Source organism: Macrotis lagotis, chromosome 6, assembly GCF_037893015.1.
Source record: "Macrotis lagotis isolate mMagLag1 chromosome 6, bilby.v1.9.chrom.fasta, whole genome shotgun sequence".
In the NCBI taxonomy this organism is placed as follows: Eukaryota; Metazoa; Chordata; class Mammalia; order Peramelemorphia; family Peramelidae; genus Macrotis; species Macrotis lagotis.
Window position 1 is genome coordinate 197,062,133 of NC_133663.1, and position 13,966 is coordinate 197,076,098.

At 37.6% G+C, this 13,966-nt stretch overlaps 1 protein-coding gene and 2 pseudogenes across 2 annotated transcripts in view; all 3 read right to left on the reverse strand.

Annotated features, from left to right (window-relative positions):
- Nucleotides 1–13,966, reverse strand: part of IL1RL1 (interleukin 1 receptor like 1) — a 74,144-nt gene that overhangs the window by 51,749 nt on the left and 8,429 nt on the right. The window lies entirely within an intron of this gene.
- LOC141492301 (nucleolin-like) lies at nucleotides 8,635–9,496 on the reverse strand (annotated as a pseudogene).
- LOC141491354 (uncharacterized) lies at nucleotides 9,424–12,358 on the reverse strand (annotated as a pseudogene).

The window sequence follows — 13,966 nt, forward strand, 5'->3', positions numbered from 1 at the left end:
AGTTTGTCCCATTCACATTTAAAGATATAACTAATTTTTTATTTCCCTCTATGTTATCTTTTGCTTGTTTAACCCCCCCACACACCCTTCTTACTCCTTCTACCCTTTCCCTCCTAACAAGTGCTTTACTTCTTATCACCACCTTCCCCAGTATACTCTCTCTATTATCAGTCCCATCTTCTTCTCTTATTCCCATCCCTTTTTATTTCCTCATTAGGTAAGAGAAATTTTTGTATTCAAGTGAGTGTATGACTCTTTGAGCCAATTTTGATGAAAGAAAAGTTTGAATTTTACCTATCACACCTCTCCCCCCATCTTCCCCTCCATTATATTCTCCTCTTTCATGCCTCTTTTATGTTGAATAATTCATTCAATCTTGATTCAATCCCATTAAATCTCCCCTCCTTCTTCCAGTGCATTTTTCTTTTTCATCCCTTTATTTTGTTTTTGGGGGGTATCATCAGCCCAGGGATTTTATCTACATTCTCTGTCTACGTTAATCCTCCTAATCGCTCTTTTAGTAATAAAATTGATTCACAAATATTATCTGGCCAAATAGAAATATATGTAGTTTAACCATATTGAATTTCTTATGTTTTCTCATTTCATTTTTCCTTTTTATGTTTACCATGAGCTTGTATTTGGAGGTAGTTTTTTTATTCAGCTCTAGTCTTTTAATTATAAATACTTCTTGAAAGTGTTCTTTTTCATTAAATGTAAATGCCCCCCCCCCAAGGTTATATTCAGTTTTCCTAGGGTAGGTGATTCTTGTTGGTAATATATCATTTTTCAAGTCCTCAGTTTTTTTAATGTGAAAGCTGTCAATCCTGTGTAATCCTAACTGAAGCTCCAAGATATGTTTCTTTTTTGGCTGCTTGCAATACTTTATCCTTTTGTGCAAGCTCTGGAATTTGACTATACTGTTCCTGGGAGTTTTTATTCTGGGATTTCTATTTTACCTTCTGGTTTTAGAATATCAGGGCAGTTTTCCTTGCTAATTTCTTTTTCTTTCTTTCTTTTTTTTGATCATGGCTTTTAAGCCATGATCTAATAATTCTTTATTATAATTCCTGAAACTATTTGTTAGGTCAATTGTTTTTTTTTTCCATTGTGAAATTTCACATTTTCTTCTATGTTTTTAATTTTTAAATTTTGTTTTATAGGATCTTAATATCTCATAGTCATTAGTTATCACTTGTTCACTTCTAATTTTTAAGGAATTATTTTCTTCAGTGAACTCTAGTACTTCCTTTTCTATTCGACCAGTTCTATTTTTAGAGTTCTTTTCCCTTGGCAAATTTTTGCATCTTTTCCAATAAAATTATCCCTTTTTCCATAACTCTCTAACTTTACTCACATTTATTTTCCTAATTTTTCTTCTACTTCTCTAATTTGCTTTTTTAAAATATTTTTGAGCTCTTCTAGGAATTCTTTTTGGACCTGAGACCAAATTACATTTTTTTTTTTGAGTCTTCATATATATATGCCATTTTGGCCCTATTTGTCTGCTTCTAGGTTTATACACTGATCCTCCCTATAGCAACTTTCTAAAGTCAATCTCTTTTTTGTTGTTTGGGGGGGGGATGTTGCTCATTTTTTTCCTGCCCTTTTTCTGTGACTTACTGTTTTTATGTGAGAATTGAGCTCTAGTCCTGTATGTTTTCAGGCTTTTTGTATTGGGATTCTGAGTCTTACTGCGGGCTTTCACTGGACTTCAGGGTTTAGTTTCTTGCTTTCTCTGGAAGGGAGTGTTCCTTTCTATCTTGTATGGGAGGGGGGGGGTCTCCCTGTTGGTCTCCCTTGAATGTAGAGTTTATCTGATGATCTGCCCCAGGGATGGGATCCTGTTGCTGAGTTGCTATGGAAATGTTCTCTGCCAAAAGGCCCCAAGATTAGAGTCTTGGTCAGCCTGGGACAGAGCTTTCTGGTGGCTTGTGCTGGGCCTTGCAGTGCTGTATAGACTACTAACTTGTCTAGGGGATTGCTGATTGCAGGAAGATGGGACCTTGCTGGTAGATTACTACAGGTATAAAACCTTGCTGCAGACCCCCTGCTATGAGCCTGATTGTGCTGCTGCTGCTGCTGCTCTTGGACCTCACTTTCCTTCCACCCCTGTGAGATAGATCTTTTCTGCCCTGTTGGTAAGCTGTTTCCTTGCTCCTAGATCAATTATGATGTGATTTTCTAATGGTTTGAAGAGCAAATTGGGAGAGTTTCAGTCGGTTCCTTCCTCATTCTGCCATCTTGGCACCAGAAGTCCTGAATTTTTCTAATTTTTAATGAGGGTAAAACATAGGGAAGGAGGAGGGGCAAACAGTTATCCCATGGGGCAGCTGGGTGGTGCAGTGGATAGAGCACCGGCCCTGGAGTCAGGAGCACCTGAGTTCAAATCCAGTCTCAGACACTTAATAATTAACTAGCTGGGTGACCTTTGGCAAGTCACTTAACCCCATTGCCTTGCCAAAAAACTTTAAAAAAACCCCAGTTATCCCATTAGGAAGTCAAAAACATCCTGAAAGTACATTGAAATCATTCTTCTAAGAAATGGTAAATTTCCATAAAAAAGAGAGTCTATCAGAAGGAGAGATAAGGAGAGATTCTTTAGATCTAAGCGATTCAGTTCAGTTCTGGTTCAGTTCTTGTCCTTTGTTATCAAAGAAGATCAAAATGACATCATCATGTTTGAGACAAATTACACTGTTTCCAACTGTGGCTGATCAGATAAATATGAGCTCAGAATGCTCTACCACAGGTTGGGCAAAATAACCTATATGAACACTTGGGGTGGGTACTCTAAACTTACTGATGTCTCATTTCCTTTGAGCTGCTTCCATTCTGCCTTCCTCATGCAGCACCCTCACTGATGAGGTCACACTATGCGGGGTGGTCCTGTGTCAATGTCTCCCATGTTGTACAATTAATTCTAAAGTTCTTCAGGTGAGATCTTCAGGATGTCTTAGTATCACTTCTTCTGACCCCCTTGTGAGTTCTTGGCCTTTGTGAGTTCTCCATAAAATAGCTTTTTGGTACATCTAATATTCTAACAATATATCCAGCCCATTGTAATATCATACGACTCTCTGCAGTTATGTAGGAATGCTAGGCAGATTAGCTTGAGAAAGCTTGAGAAAGGACCTCAGTATCTGGTATCTTATCCTGCCAAATGATCTTCAGAATCTTCTTAAAGCAATTCCTAAGACAAAGCAATTCAGTTCCTGACATAGAACTGTTAAACTATCCAGGTTTCACAGTTATATAGCAATGAGGTCAGCACAGTTGCTCTGTAGACCTTCAGTTTGGTAGTCAGTCTAATACCTCTTCTCTCCCATACTTTCTTTCAGAGCCTCCCAAATACTGAGCTAACTCTGGCAATGTGTGTGTGTCAACCTCATTGTTAAAGTGTATCTTCTCGGAAAAGATACTGCCAAGGTAAATGAACTTGTCCAGAGTACTCAAAATTTCTCTGTTCTGTTCCTGGCATTTCTCCTGGAGACGTTGAGCAGCAAACACCATAAAGATTGTTCCTTGACCCTTTCTGAAGCCACACTGGGAACAAGGACACATTCTTGTTTTACTCCACTGGTGACTGGGATATCTTGAGAGCATCATCCACTATCCAGAACCCAGGCATACATGTCATCATGAAATTGATGTACAGTACTGATGAACTTTTCTGAGCAGTCAAATTTTGGCATCATTTTCCATAAATCCTCAAGACTCAGGATATCAAAGGCCTTGGTCAGATCTACAAATGTTGTATACAGACTTCTGTTCTCTTCCTGGCATTTTCCCAAGAGTTGTTGGGCACAAACATCATATCAATGGTTCCTTGACCCTTTCTGAAGACACACTGGCTCTCAGGAAAGTGACCAAGTTCCAGTTGAAGGATTAGCCTATTGAGAAGGACTCTTACAAGAATCTTACCAGCAATATCTAAAAGAGAAATACCCCTGTGATTGTCAAAGGACAATCTACTCCCTTTACCTTTAGAGATGGATGATAGAGGCATCCTTGAATTCTTGGAGAATAACCTCTTCATGTCATATTACCTGGAAAATTTTAGTTTTTGGATGAGCAATGAATCCCCCACCTTGTAGATCTCAGCTGGAATGGAATCAGCACCAGGTGCTTTACCACTTGAAAGAAACCTAATGACATTCAAAATCTCTTCTTTAGTTGGAACTTCAGCTATGGACTGATTGACTTCAACTTGGGGTAAATAATCAATAACCTCTGCATTGATTGATGATAGTCTGCCAAAAACACTATGTAAATGTTCATCCCATCTCTTTAGGATCGTTTCCCTATTGTTAATCCATATGACTCCATCAGAACTGAGTAGTTGAGATGCACCATATGTCTTTGATCCATAAATAGACTTCAGGGAATCATAAAAGCATTTTGGTTTGTTACGATCTGCACAAAACTGAATTTCATTTGCCTTTTTACTGAACCACGAATCCTACATCTCTCTAAGCTTTGCTTGAATTTTATTTTTGATGGAAGTAAATGCTACCTTCTTAGAAATGGATGAGCTATCCTGCTGGTAAACCCTGTGGAGTTCTTGTTTATCATTTAGCAGCTTCTATATTTCCCTATCATTTTCATCAAACCAGTCTTAGTGTTTGCCAGTGTTTTGACCCAGATGCAGTGCTGTACACCAGATCTCAGAAAGCTGCCCACTGCGCCACTGTTGCCAGATGTGTGTTGACTCAGTTTTCCCAAGTTAGCAAAAAACTGTTCCTCCTCAGACAGACTCTCTAATCTCTTGGCATTAATTCTTCTAGTATTCATTTTGCTTTGGGACAGCCTCTTTGGTTGAATGTGATTATTTAGCTTAGAGAGAATGAGTCTGTCATCAGTACAGCAGTCTGTACCACCTGTTGTCTTTGTCACACTCACATCCTGTCTTCTCTTCTTTTTATAATCACAGAGTCTAATAGATACCAATGTTTGCTTTGAGGGTGCATCCAGGAAGTTTTATTGTGTTTAGGTAAGCAGAAGACAGTGTTTGTGATGAGAAGGTCATGAGATGCTCAAGTCTTCAGTAGAAGGTGACCATAGCTATTGCTGTTTCCAACTCCATTCTTCCCAAGGACTCCCTGCCATGTCTGGTAATCTGAGCTTACTCTAGCATTAAAGTCACCCAGAATTATAAGCTTGGCCTCTTTGGGTGTATTGATGATAAGGGTCCCCGGGTCTTCATGTAATTTTTCTTTTACTTCATCAATGTTCATCATGATAGGATCATAGGCACTGATGAAGATGGCATGATGTTTTACTGGAAGTAGCAATCTCATTGTGATGAGCCTGTCATTCACTCCTTTTGGTAGGCATTCAAGAATGCTGACTAGATTAGTTTTGATTGCATAACCTACCCCAGCTTCCTGGCATTCCCTTTCATTCTAGACCTAAGAGAAGTAAGCCTTTGGAGTTAAACCAAGATAAACTCAGAAAAGAAGACTCTTTGCTACCTGGAAAAATCCCCAGAGACCACATCTTTGGCAATTAATTTTTGAAGGTTTATTTGGATTTTTCCCCTTATTTTTCCCCTCATATGTTAATAGTAACTGTTTGTTTGATTACTTATTGAAAGATCATTTTAATCCTTTCTTGTGCCTATTATTATTAATAACCATTTATAGTTCAAGCTTGTGTTTATTTGAAGGAATTTTGTCTCATTCACTTGACATGTCTCAGTTGTTTAATTTTAAATACCTTTGTGCTTTTTCATTGATCATTTTTCATTGTGACCTTTAAAATTTTACTTTAGCTTTTAAAACTTGACAGTTACTTTTGCATTCAATGGAATACTCCCTTCCCTACTTGGGAATTATTTTTCTGCCATAAACTAGCATTGCAACATCTCCTTTTGAATGCATTTTTCAGATGTTTTGGTACTCATTTTGATACATATTATTTATTCCAGGGAAGATCTTATTTTATTGGCAATTTTATTTTCCATTTTTGTGGGTATCATCTCCAAGTCTCAGAAAAAATGCATTATTCCTACAAACTACCCACTGCTATAAAAATATTGTGTAAATTATTATTACTTTTTTTCTTTGTCTTTCCAGAATCTAGGACAGTGCCTGAGACAAAGTAATGTTTAATAATGTTATTGGCTGATTATTGCTACTAATTGATAAGTTAAATTAATGAAGTATGACCTTGAAATACTTGCACAAATGTTTTAATTCATTGAATGTTAATAGCTATATGCTGATTTGACAAGAAAATGTTATTAATTATGTGAGGTATGGATAGCCTTCAGTGAAGTTTTCTTATAAAAACTCTTATACACAATGATGAGAATGACCTTCAGTAAAGCTTCTTCATTGAATATATATTATACCTGCTTATCATTGTTGTTTACTGGGAGGGTAAAACTGTCTGGTTTTCATAGTACCTGTGATTCTTGGAAAATGGGGTAATTTTAAGAAAAGTTGGATGGATTCTCTTTTTGATTGGATATCTCCAAATTTGGTCAGAGGAAATGCATAATGAGTTTTTGCAGAACAGCACTTATTATAAGGCATATATTAACTATGAATAATTATAGTAATAAGGGATTGAAAACTTTAGCTTTCCAATAGGACAGAAATGCATAATTAATTCATAATTAATAACTAATTAATTATGATAATGAGGATTGCAATTTGCTTTGTTATGTCAGTTAGATAGTATTAGTAAAAGGACTGTGAGCTTGTCTTACCAGCCATTGGTAGGATAAAACAGAATTTAGAGGCAGGGTTATTATTATTATTATTATTATTATTATTATTATTATTATTATAAAAGAGACCTGTAAGCTTCTATATTAAGCACTCCCTGGCTGATGCTACTTTGCAAATTTGTCCTTTTTCTTTGAAGAAAAAAGAAACCTTCCGCACTCTGACTCAAACTCCAAACTCTTTTTTTTTTATGTTTTTACAAGGCAAATGGGGTTGAGTGGCTTGCCCAAGGCCACACAGCTAAGTAATTATTAAGTGTCTGAGACCAGATTTGAACCCAGGTACTCCTGACTCCAAGGCCGGTGCTTTATCCACTCTGCAACCTAGTTGCCTCTAGACTCCAAACTCTTGATTCCTGTGGTCATTATCCCATGCAATACTGTTTTTTTATGACCTTGAATTTATTTCTAATGCATTGAAATAAAGTTAAATATTTTTATTAGGTATCCTGTATTATTTAATATAATCTTTCTGATTTTGTAATACAATTTTGCATATTTATTGCTTAAGTTAACAATACTGATTTTGTTGACTTTCTTAATCATATAGCAAACCCTTGAAAAGATGAGTGTTGCATTGACTTAAAAGTATTTATAATGTTACTGGTATTGAAATGCTGTGATCTGATAATAGAAGTAGATACAGTTTACAATTCTGATGATAATACAAAAAATGTTGAAATGTAAAAGATCTGGGAAACTGCAAAGTAATATTTTGTAAAGGCAGCCCAGACAACTCTCAGAATGGACTCTCTGAATGACTAGACCCATTTGATCATTCTAACATCAGTAATGTACTGATGGGAGGAGTTAGTGCCTGGAAACTAATCTTTACAGGGCAACTCCCTTCTCTACAATTGCTACTGCCAGGAGAAACTTCTATTTCAAAGGTATTTGCAAAGGAAAAAAAATAATCATTTTTTTGAGTGTGTACACATAATATGCAGAGTTGGAAGCATTTAAGTTCCTAGATCATTTTAAATTGTCAGCTTTGGATCTCATCTGTTCCTCTGAGTTTGGATGAGAGATAGAAGAGTAAACAAAATCCTCCTCCTAGAAAAGGCAAAGGACCAGTGGAATGAAAGCCATGAAGGCTTGATTACTAGCATACCTTGCTCTCCTCCCACAAGGTGCTCCATTCCCCTGACTCCTTGTATTTTCACTGGCTGTCCACCATACCTTGAATGGAATGCTCTTTTCCCTCATCTCTGTCTCCTGGCCATCCTGGCTTCCTTCAAATATTAGCTAAAGTTGCATCTTCTGCAAGAATCCTTTTGAGTATTGTCTTATTCTTAATGCCTTCCTTTTGGGACAATTCCCAATTTCCCCTGCACTATACATACATATATATATATATATATATATATATATATATATATATATATATAAAACATTTGTATTTAGCTGTTTGCATGTTGTCTCCCCCATTACAGTGTGAATTCCTTCAGAATCAAGTCTGTCTCTTGCGTTTCTTATTTTCCAAGACTTAGCCAAAGAGCTTAATAAATGTTTGTTTATTGACTGATGCCAAACAGTCCACATCAAACCTGGAAAAAGTTAGAGATTCCAGAACCAGGACTTTCATTCTGTAAGATCTCATCTTAACACTTGGAATTAGAAAGAAAATTTTCTCTTTCTGTCCCAACAGCTGATTCCGCTTGGTGGAGGTATAGGGAAAATGGATGGGGGAGTTATTAAGCTCCTTATAGCATTTTTTGATAGGGGGAAATGGTTTTGTACATCGGATGTTATAAACTCAACACAACTGACACAAAAAACATGAACTCCCACAACTAGCTCCCATCTCTTCAAAAAGTCAAAGTCACCATGCTCTCTTCCTTGAAATGTCAACCAGGCTGTTCCAAGACAACCAGGGGCTGTCTGTCTGTTTTGGAATGTCCTCAGAAGGCTCTGACAGTTGTTGCCTCCACCTCCTCAGCCTCCTTGGAAACCGCCCCAGCCTCCAAAGCCCCCTTAGCCACCTCTGCTGTGTCCTTGGTCACTGAAGCCACTACAGCCGACTCCACAGATCCTGAAATCACCCAGTCCAGGTATACATTGATCTTTCCATCCTCCATGGCCTCTTTCATGACAACGTTGGTCTCTTCCTCTGAGCTGAAGTCCCCCTTCTCAAAGACCCCGTCTCCCTGTCCTCACACATACTGAACCTTGAAACAAATGTTTTAACATTTCTTCCTCCCTATCTTCAGACAGGTCTTTGAAGAAGATTTTATAGAACTGTTTCCTTGGGGCAGCATTAGAGGCTTTCTGTCCTTTCAGATCCATCCAGATGGCTCTGCCTTCAATCTCTATACTATTAGAAGAACTGAAAGCTTCTTTTGTATCTTTCATGGAGGCAAATTTGATAAACACATACTCTTTAGGTCACCTGAGGCAGATTGATGGACACTTTCTTCTCAAAACACTTCCTGCTAACTCTACTCTAGTTTTGTAGACCAGGTTGTTCAGTACCAGGGTCTTGAAGTTGGAAACTTGCTGTTGCTTCCACCCCAGGAATTATTCTCCCCCAACCTCCTCTGGAATTCTCTTGTCCTTGGCATTTCTCCTCTGGGTAGTCCAGAATGAGCATTGGGCTGTCAGTCCTTCCAAGGCCTTATCCACATCTGCTTCTGTCTTAAGTTCAATGTAAGCCATTCCTTTGGGGCTCCCATCCTTGATGCAGACCAGTCTGCTCTCAATAGTCTTTTTACAAAAATTTTATTTATTTAAGACAATGGGATTAAGTGACTTGACCAAGATCATACAGCTAGGCAATTATTAAGTATCTGAGGCTGGATATGAACTCAGGTCTCCTGACTCCAGGGACAGTGCTCTATCCACTGCGCCACCTAGCTGCCCTCAATAGAGTCTTCAAACACTTTCTTGAACTATTCTTGAGTTACTTTATACAGCAGATTCTTGACAAAAAAAGCATCTTTCTTGTTCTCTTTTGTTCTTTCTAGCTTAATTTCAGGGTCAAGTTGCACTTTGGAGTCACTGAATTGCAGTTTTTTTCCCATGTCTTCAAAAATTCAAATGCCACATAGTCAAACTTCCTGCTGGTGCCAATATGGACATGGATGTGGACAACAGTAAGGTCCTTTTCAGCTAAGAAGTTTGTGATGCTGATTATTAGCTCAGAAGTAGTTTTGTTGAAGTTCAGGTTAACGGCCAAGAGACTGAAATTTGTAAATGCTTTTAACATCCAATTTCTGTTTCTTGGCTTCAAGAGGCTTCTGTTTGTCCATTTCCTTTTTCCTCTTTTATGGTAGTTTCACTAGTAGTTATTACTCATCTGCTCCCTTCCCTTCTTCCTCCTCATTTTCATCTTCCTCTTCCTCCTCAAATTCCTTGACCTTCCCAGTTTTTGCAGAGGCAGCTTTCACAGGATCAGCCTTTCCTTTGGCAGGAGTGTATCTTCATAGTTTCTTCTTCAATCACCCTCATCTTCTTTATCTTTGTCATTCTTTGTCTTCCACCTCCTTACTATCCTCTTCTTCAGACTCAATTGTCTTCCTTCTTGGCATTCTTCCTGTCTTTTTCCCTTTTGATTGGGAGCACTGCTGCTTTGACTGGGGTAGCAGCTGCTTTAGCTGAAGGAGCTGTCTTCTAGCCTCCTTGGCAGGGGTCATGGTGGCTGCCTTTTTACTAGGAGTCACAACTGCTTTCCTGGCCGGTGTGGGGGTAACAACAGCTTTCTTGCTTGATGATACCTTCTTTGCTGGTGTAAGCCCAATCTTCTTGCTCTTCTTTTGAGGGACCCTAACTTCTTCACTGCTTTCTTCTTCATCTTCTGACATGTCCTCATCCTCCTGTCTTCTATCTCCTTTGGGGGAGGAACCATTTTCTTTGGTTCAGCTTGAGTTTTAGCAGCCTTCCCTAACTTCACCATGGTGATGGTGCCTGACTATGGTATGAAGGGTGCAGATCCCTTGACTGAGACCCAGGTAATGTTGGCGGTGATGGCAGTGGTAGTGCAGAGTGCTAGGAGGAGTCGATCTGCAAGCAGCCTTTTCCTTGCTGAGACTAGGTGAAAAGACTCCTTTAGAAAAGACTCTTTAGATGAAAGACTCCTTACACCATTTTTTTTAGTTTTTACAAGACAATAGGGTTAACTGACTTGCCCAAGGTCACACAGCTAGGTAATTATTAAGTGTCTGAGGTCAGATTTGAACTCGGGTCCTCCTGACTCCAGGGCCAGTGCTCTATACACTGTGCCACCTAGATGCCCCCCTTACAACATTTTTAATGTTATCTTTGGATCCCCAAGTGCCTAGCCCAGTACCTTAGATAAAGAATGTATCAAATAATTACTTTTTCTTTTAATTGAATTTAGGATCTACAAGTCTTTTAATTCAGCATTCCTTAAGTTATATATATCCTTTCTTTACTCTCAAGTCCATAGTTATCAAATTCAAATCAAAATCTTTGAGAATAAATTTTGGATGTTTCCTTTTCCCTCACTTATCACTCTTTCCCCATGATTAATACTCTCAAAATACCACAACTTTTTGAGCTAGATGCCAGAAATCAAAGGATAATAGAATCACAGGATCTCACTGTTGGAAGACACTTTAGAGAATAAGACAGGAACTAAGATGGTGGAGAAAAATCAATCACTCACCTGAGGTCTCCCCAAAACCCCTCCAATAATCTTTAAATAATTCCATAAAATAATTTCTGAAGCAGCAGAATCCACAAAAGAATGAGATAAAATAATTTTCCAGTCAAAGACAAATTAGAAAATTGACAGAAAAGTACTTTTGCACTGGGTGAGAGTAGAGCACAGTTCAGCTCAGGCCACTTCAGCATAGACCAGTCCCCAGGCAATGAGAAGGTCTTAGAAATTAACAGTGGCGGGAGCTGGCTTTTAGAGCTATGTCCTCAAATGGCAAGGAGGTTAAACAAATGATCAGAAGGAGATTACAGGGGTCTCTTTTCTGGCAGGAGTCTGTTGCTTTGTCATATTTAGATCTAGGTCACCATCCTGGGTCTCAGGGTGAAGAGGAGCTCAAGCACACCAGAGCTCCAGACCACAGGAAAGTGGTAAACACATCTCTCCTCAGATCATATCACCTTGAAAGAACTGAAAACTTACAGATCCTTAGAAGTTTCTCTGAAAACAAAGGCACAAAACCTTTGATTTTTGGAACAGTGTGCCCTGGAAGCAGAACCCATTTTAACAAAGAATTTTAATATCAGAAATCAGTAAAATATCAGAAAATTGACTGGAAAAATAAGCAAACAACAGAAAAAATCTATTGAAAGTTAATGTGATGACAAGGAAGAGCAAATCATACACTTAAAAAGTAACTAAGTTGGGGCAGCTAGGTACTCCAGTGAATAAAGCACTGACCCTGGAGTCAGGAGGACCTGAGTTCTAATCTAGTCTCAGACACTTAATAATTGCTTAACTGTGTGACCTTGGGCAAGTCACTTAGTCCCATTGCCTAAAATAAAAATGAAATTAAAAAAAACAAGGCTTCTATACCCAAAGTCTCCAAAAGAAGATAAATTAATTGATCTCAGACCATGAAAGAGTTAAAAAAGAATTTTGATAAAGTAAGAGAGATAGAAGAAAAAAATGATAAAACTGAGTGATGCAAGAAAATCATGGGGAAAAAAGTCACACACAAAAATGCTAAAGAAAATAATACCTTAAAAAACAGAATAGGTAAAAAGGAAAAAAGAGGTCTAAAAAGTCCATGAGATGAATGCCTTAAGAGAATTGGACAAATGAAAATGGATCAATGAAATAATTCCTTCAAAATTAGAATTGAGTAAATAGAAGCTAATGACTATGAGAAATCATGAAAAAATAAAAGATAATGTGAAATATCTCATTGGAAAAACAAATGACCTGGAGAATAGTTCCAGGAGAGATAATTTTAAAATTAATGGAAACAAAGCCTTCACATCATCTCTCAAGAAATTATCGAGAAAACTGAACTGGTTGTGAACTAATTCAACTATTCTGGGGAACAATCTGGAACTATGCCCAAAAAGCAATAAAATTGATAATATCCTTTGATTCAGCAATACTAATACTAGGTCTATATTCAAAAGAAAAAAAATCATATGTTCAAAAATATAACAGCTCTTTTTGTAGTGGCAAAGAATTGGAAATTGAGGGAATGTCCAGAATGTTATGGAATATTATAAGAAACATGGTATGGGGGCGGCTAGGTGGCGTAGTGGATAAAGCACCGGCCTTGGAGTCAGGAGTACCTGGGTTCAAATCTGGTCTCAGACACTTAATAATTGCCTAGCTGTGTGGCCTTGGGCAGGCCACTTAACCCCATTTGCCTTGCAAAAAAAATAAAAAAAAGAAACATGGTATGGTCAGACTTTAGAGAAGAATGGAAAAAAATTGCATGAATGAAGGGAGCAGAACCAAGAGAACATTGTACACATTAACAGCATTGTGAATTGATCAACAATGATGGATGTAGCTCCTCTCAGCAGTTCAGAAATCTAGGATAACCGTGAGAGTCTTATTATGGACAATGCCATTCATATCCAGAGGAGGAAAAACAAAAAATAAAAAAACCATAGAATCTGAATTTATACTACGTTCTTTTTTTTTTTTTTAAAAAACAGCTTTTATGTTTTTCCTTCCTGTCCCATGAGTTTTTTTCCTTGTTCCTAATACCTCATGCATAAAATGGCTAATATGTTAAACCAGACTTTGCCACTGGGGGAACGGGGATGGAAAGGGAGGGTGGTGCAAAAATGTGTACCTTCTCAATATGCAAGTGGATGAATATTGAAAGGCTTTCATGACAGGCAGTTGGAAAAATAAAAATAACAAAAAAACTGTCCTGATATTCTAGAACCAAAGGTTAAAATAAAAATTGTTACAATCCATACTGTCACCTTCTGAAAGAGATCCTTATATCAAAACTCCCTGGAATATTATAGCCAAATTTCTGAGCTTCCAGGTCAATTAGAGAATATTGCAAGCAGCCAAAAAAGAAACAATTCAAGCATTGTGGAGCCATAGCCAGTATGACACAAGATTTAGCAGTTTTTACATTAAAGGATTGGAATACTTGGAATATAATATTCTGATGGGTAAAGAACTTGAGATTACAACCACAAAACACCCACAAAACTAAATATAATCCTTCAAGGGAAAAAATGATTATTCAATGAACTAAAGGACTTTCAAGTATTCTTGGTGAAAAGATCAAAGGTAAATAGAAAATTTAATTTTCTAATACAATGCTTAAG